Below are 6894 nucleotides of genomic sequence, written 5' to 3' on the forward strand. Positions count from 1 at the left end.
AAGGAAAGGAAAGGAAAGGAAAGGAAAGGAAAGGAAAGGAAAGGAAAGGAAAGGAAAGGAAAGGAAAGGAAAGGAAAGGAAAGGAAAGGGAAAGGAAGGGAAAGGAAGGGAAAGGAAAGGGAAAAATGGATTTTTGGGACTCTTCAAGGGACAGAGAGAAATCCGGAGATGTCCTGTTAATTTTCTCTGGCCCTACATGAGAAGTTCTCTACCCTCTTTTTATTGTCTATGTTTGGTGCACCAGTCTGTCCATGTGAGAATTCATGTATGTTTTTGTTTCATTGTCTGAATGACTGACTGTTCTCTTTCATGTTGAAAAAAAAATGGTAAAAACCTTATCTGTTAATTCAGTCTCAGTTTGTACAGGGGAGCCTGAGAGTGGCCGCATAATTTAGCTAAGAATCAAGCACAGCAGGAGAGCTCCTGCTGAAAAAAACTGTTTTTAAAAAGGATTCTTCAACCTCTTAATTCTAAGGCAAATAAGCTGATAGTTGTTTTTTCCTAAAAAAATTCTCTGCAATTGTGATTATTGTGTTCAGCAAATGACAAAGTGCTCTTTATCTTATAATTATAGCTAGAAAAAGTAAAATTCTTTGATTGGTATAAATTTATAAGATTTGTGGAGCCGCTTCATTTGGTTTTTGACTAGCCTTAAAGGTATCAATATGCTCTGCATGTCTTCATCATAGAGCATTAGCTTATAAGTTATTGGGTTTGATTAAAAAGGTGTAACATTTGTCACAAGAAAGTTAGCTTTATATTGATAACTCAGGGTTGGAGTCATTTTAAACAACATGTGGCATAAAGCAGCCCAGAAAACTAGGCATCCAAGGATACTTCTAAGTGAGATAATATTTAATGTGATTCTTATCCTAGAAAGTAGTAGACTTATAAGAAATAAGATTTAAAACAATGTCTCTTTAATAAAGCATTCAAATTTACACCGTCATGCATTCATGAATTGGCAGCCAAACTTCGTAAGGAGATAGTGATGTTTCTAATATTGATTTTAAAGATGGTTTTCAAATTGGGTTTTGCTTTCCCAAAGTTGTAGATATATCCTAATATTGCAAAAGAAACTTAAAAATTATGGTTAAAATTGCCAGTGTTCCATTGACCGCAGCTTGCAGTATGATCGCATCCTTAAGATTTTTAACTCACCCATATATTGTTAATTAAGATTATTACAATCTTATGAGAGCGCTAATGCAGCTCACTTTGGCCATTTGGCCATACAAAGCAAGGCAGAATTAACTAGATATATTCGTCTTTGTGCAGAAATTAGACCCTCACACAATCAGTTTGGCTATGGTTGTGGCCTTACAGGACCATAAAAATTATAAAAAATGTTTTAAGTATAAGTCATCTTAAGAAAGACTGTCCAAAATTAGAGGCATAGACAGACAGTCAAGTTGTTCCCCTGGAATCTGTCCTCACTTCAGGAGGGCTGTATGCTCAGACTAAGAAATATTTACATTTGATTTAATGCAAAACTCAGAGCAGCCTTGGACAGGCTTGTGTGGCATTTCTTTAGTTTTGCAAACCGTGTCCAAAGAAGTTCTTGAAACCTCACCTCTCCCTGCATTCAGGGGAATTGCTTTTTAGCTAAACAACCTTGTTTCAGATCTACCCAGGTGTGGTTCATAGTACAGTTTGAAGTTTAAATTTAAAATTTATAAAAAGTCAATCAAGCTATAGAACTTATCAACGCATTACAAGCTGGCTTGCCTACTTCATATAAAATTATTATAGATTTGAAAGTTTGTTTTTTCCTTTGCATCCTAATAATTGTAAAGGGTTTGCTTCTAGTGAGCTTGCAATCACTGGGAAATTTTGCTTCTAGGTATGGCTAATAGCCTTACATTATGAAAGAAAAAATTTTATTGTTTCTGCTTCAATACAAGAAGCTAAGAGTTTGAATCTTTCAGTGTATATTGTTTCCTAAGTGGAAAGTATTTTATCAGCTAATTCCTCTAAAGGGAAGCTTACTTCAAATCTTTGCTTTCACATAATGAACTTTAAAGTTCTGGGGAGTAGTTGTTGCTCCAGAAAAGAAATTCAGAGGCAATATCTTTTTAATAATTAGGGTCTTAGTTATCCTAGAAAAACTGTGGTACAGAAAATTTAAGAAAGAAATGATGATTTGCTTACTTCAAATTATTTTTGAAAGCTTCCAGGAGATGTTAATTGGCTAAGACCTCACCTTAAACTCACCACAGGAGAACTTAACCTTTGTTAGGTGCTATCAAGTGAGATTCAAATTAACTGGTGAGAAACAAAAAGGCTTTACAGAACGTAGAGGAAACTTCTGTGATCAATTGTTATCAATTACAATCAATGGTAATCAAATATTAGCTGCTTATTCTAGTTATTGTTATGAGCCCACAGCAATTCTTTGAAAAAGAAAACATTAATTTTCTGTACCACAATTTTTCTAGGATAACTAAGACCCTAAATATTAAAAAGTTATTGCCTCTGAATCTCTTTTATGGAGCAACAGCTACTCCCTAAAACTTTAAAGTTCATTATATAAAAGCAAAGATTTGAAGTAAATTTTTCTTTAGAGGAATTTGTTAATAAATTTATTTTCATTTCAGAAACAATACACTGAAAGATTCAAAGTCTTAGCTTCTTGTATTGAAGTCAAGACAATAAAAATTTCTTACATAATGTAAGACTATTAGCCACACCTAGGGGCAAACATTTTTAATGGTCACAAACCCACTAGAAGTGAATCCTTTACAGTTATCAGGATGCAAAGGAAAAAACGAACTTAATAATTTTATATGAAGTAGGCAAGTCAGCTTGCAATGCCTTTATAAGTCTTACATTGTAAATTTAAACTTTATTTAGAACATTTGGATAGATTTGCAATAATGTTGTTTTAGCTAAAAAGAAATTCCCCTGAAGGCAGGGAGAGGTGAAGTTTTAAGAACTTCCTTGGGCATGGTTTGCAAAACAAAAGAAATGCCACACAGGCCTTGCCAAGGCTGCTCTGAGATTTGCTCCTCTTGCAGTGAGGACACATGCTAGAATTTTTAAGTTTCTTTTTCAATATTAGAATATGTCTACAACTTTGGGAAGCAAAACCCAATTTTATACAATTTGTCATCTTTAAAATCAACATTAGAAACATCACTATAATGTTACGAAGTTTGGCTGCCAATTCATGAATGCATAACTGTAAATTTTAATGTTTTATTAAAGAGACTTTGTTTTGAATCTTATCTCTATAAGTCTACTACCTAGGATAAGAATCATATTACATATTATCTCAATTAGAAGTATCCTTAGAGTCCTAGTTTTTGGCCTAGTTTATGCCACATGTTGTTATTTAAAACAACTCCAACCCTGAGTTACCAATTTAAAGCTAACTTTGTTGTTGTCAATGTTACAGCTCTTTAATCATACCCATTACTTATAAGCCAATATTCTATGGCCAAGACATACAGAGCATATTTATAACTTTAAGACCAGTCAAAAAGCCAAGTGAAATGGCTATGAAAATCTTAATAAATTTATACCAATCAAACAATTTTATTTTTCTAACTACAATTTTAAGATAAAAAGCACTTTGTCATTTGCTGAACCCAATAATCACAATTACAGAGAATTTTCTAGGAAAAAACAACTATCAGCTTTTTTGCCTTAGAACTAAGAAGCTGCAGACTCCTTAAAAAAAAAAAAAAAAAAAAAAAAAACAGTTTTTCAGCAGGAGCTCTCCTGCTGTGCTTGATTCTTGGCTGTTACAGGGCCACTCTCAGACTCCACTGTGCAAACTGAGACTGAATCATCAGATAAAGTTTTAACCATTTTTTTTCTTTCTTTTTAACATGAAACATAGAAAAACAGTCATTCAGACAATGAAACAAAAACATACGTGAATTGACACGTGGACAGATTGGTGCACCAAATATAGACAATACAAAGAGGGTAGAGAACTTGATGTAACCAAAACTAAGGATTTCTCCTGTAGGGGGCAGAGAGAATTAACACGATATCTCCCTATTTCTCTCTGTCCCTGGGAGAGTTCCAAAATCCACTTCTTCTCTTCCCTTCCCTTTCTTTCCTGTTCCTTTCTTTCCCTTCCCTTCCTTGAAACTCTTTGCCTCGTGACTACTTCCAGACTTTTAAACCTGTCACACAAGTCCCTACTGGCGTGGATGTAACAAAGGTACACATGAAATCATCTGAGTATGTGATCCACTCCTCATGTGGCCAGCCCCTCTTGAGGAAGCAGAATTAACATCAGAATATAGAGATAGCCAGCTTGTCTGTTCTTGTGAAGAAACCATAGACTGAAGGCAACCCAGGAGTGCTTCTGCACTCAGGGAAACTGGCAAGGGACCCTCCCAAGGCCCACAAGTGATGAGAGCTCAGTGGACTCAGCACCCATCACCCCCCCCCCCAATCCTCAGCCCCTGAATTCCACTCCCTTTCTGGCTCTTTCCTTCTGCTGAGACAGATCACCAGCTCATCTGCTCCCATTAAGACACTACAACCTGAAGGCATCCCAGGAGTTCTGCTACACACAGGCCATCTAGTAAGGTACCTCCCAAAGGCCACAACTTCTGGCAGCCCAGTGGACTCGGGACCCATCACCCCCAAAACCCCCACCCCATGAATTCCACTCTCCTTCCTGCTGGCCCCTTCTGCCCAGGCAGATCATAGCTTGTCTGCTCTCCTGAAGACACCACAGCCTAAAGGCATCCCAGGAGTTTCTTTGCATACAAGGCAACTGAACAACTGACAACACAGTTTGAAGACCTCTCCAGGGATCCTCAGCATGAATAGCAACTGAACCAATGGTCTGAAAACCTCCCTGGAGTTCTGCTGCACACAGAAATACAGAACCTACAGTCTGTATAGGCCTCCCTGAAGAACAGCTACACACAGGGCAACAGCTTGACTGCTCTTCTGAAGACCCAACAGTCAGAAGGCCTCCCAGGAGATCTTCTGCAGCCATGGACAAAAGAAGCTGACTCCAGACAGAATCACCCAGACCACCAAACACCAGGGATAACCAAATGGCAAGAGGCAAGCACAAGACCATAAGAAACAGAAGACAATATACATGGGCATCGTTGGAATCTAGTTCTCTCACCACAGCAAGCCCTGAATACAGTAACACACATGAAAATCAGAAAGCTGACCTAAAATATGATATCATAAAGATAATAGAGTCCTTTAAGGAGTAGATAAATAACTGAAAGAAATACAGGAAAACACAGGTAAACAGNTAGAAGCTCTTAAAAAGAAAACAATTACATCCCTTTGAGAAATATAGGAAAACACAATCAAACAGGTGAAGGAATTGAACAAAGTGGTTGAACATCTAAAAGTGGAAGTAGAAAAAATAAAGAAAACACAAATAAAGGCAAACATGGTAATGGAAAACCTAAGAAAGAGGTCAGGAATTACAGACTTAAACATCACCAACAGAATACAAGAAAAAGAAGAGACAATCTCAGGTGTAGAAGATATTAACACAACTGTCAAAGAAAATTCAAAACATAAAACAGTCCTAACCCGAAACATCCAGGAAATCCAGGACACAAGGAAAAGATCAAATCTAAGAATAATAGGGACAGAGGCGAGCAAGGATTCTCAACTCAATGGACCTTAAATCGTTTTCAACACAAACATAATTCTGCGTCTAACATCAAAAATAACAGGAAGCAACAGTCATTGGTCCTTAATCTCTCTTATATCAATGAACACAATTCCCCAGTAAAAAGACATAGACTAACATACTGGATATGTAAAGAGGACCCAGGATTTGCTGCATACAGAAAAGACAGCTCCATGACAAAAACAAATACCACCTCAGATTAAAGGCTGGAAAAAAAGCTTTCCAAGCAAATGGTCCCAAGAATCAAGCTAGAGTAGCCATTTTAATATCAAATGAAATTGGCTTACAACCAAAAGTTATCAAAAACGATAAGGAAGGACACCATACTCATCAAAGGAAAAGTCTACCAAGAGGAACTCTCAATTCTGAGCATCTATGTCAAAAATGAAAGGGCATCCACATTTGTAAAAGAGATGTTACTAAACTCAAAGCACACATTGAACTTCACACAATAAAAGTGGAGATTTTAACACCTTATCTCACCAATGGACAGATCATGGAAACAGAAAATAAACGGAGACACAGCAAAACTAACAGAAATTATGAACCCAATATATGCAGAAACTTTTACCCTAAAACATAAGAATATAACTTCTCAGCATCAAGGGACCTTCTCCAAAATTGATCCTGTCACGAGCTCCCCAGCTGTTCCCGTGCCTTGTATGATTCTGGTGGGTCTGTTTTTGGACAGTTATTGGAGTGAAAGTGGTGAACTCACCTCTGGGCTTAGGAGTGAGAACACTGCTCAAATTGATCCATTCTTATTTCCTTGTACAAAGCTCAAGTCCAAGTGGATCAAGTACCACCACATAAAACCAGATACACTGAATCTAATAGAAGAGNAAGTGGAAAAGAACCTCAAACACATTGGCACAGGGGAAAATTTCATGAACAGAACACCAATGGCTCAGGCTCTAAGATCAACTACTGACAAATGGGATCTCATAAAATTCAAAAGTTTCTGTAAGGCAAAGGTCATTGTCAATAGGACAAAACAGCAACCTACAAATTGGGAAAAGATCTTTAACAACCCTACATCCAATAGAGGGCTAATATCCAATATATACAAATAACTCACCAAGTAACCTGTGAGTGTGTGTGTGGGTGTGTGTGTGTACATACACACAGCTTTTCAGCTTTTTTCTAGCATATATATATATATATATATATATATATATATATATATATGCTAGAAATATATATATATGCTAGAAATATATATATATATATATATATATATATATATATATATATATATATAT

This window comes from Mus pahari, unplaced genomic scaffold (genome assembly GCF_900095145.1).
Source record: "Mus pahari unplaced genomic scaffold, PAHARI_EIJ_v1.1 scaffold_9264_1, whole genome shotgun sequence".
Classification (NCBI taxonomy): domain Eukaryota; kingdom Metazoa; phylum Chordata; class Mammalia; order Rodentia; family Muridae; genus Mus; species Mus pahari.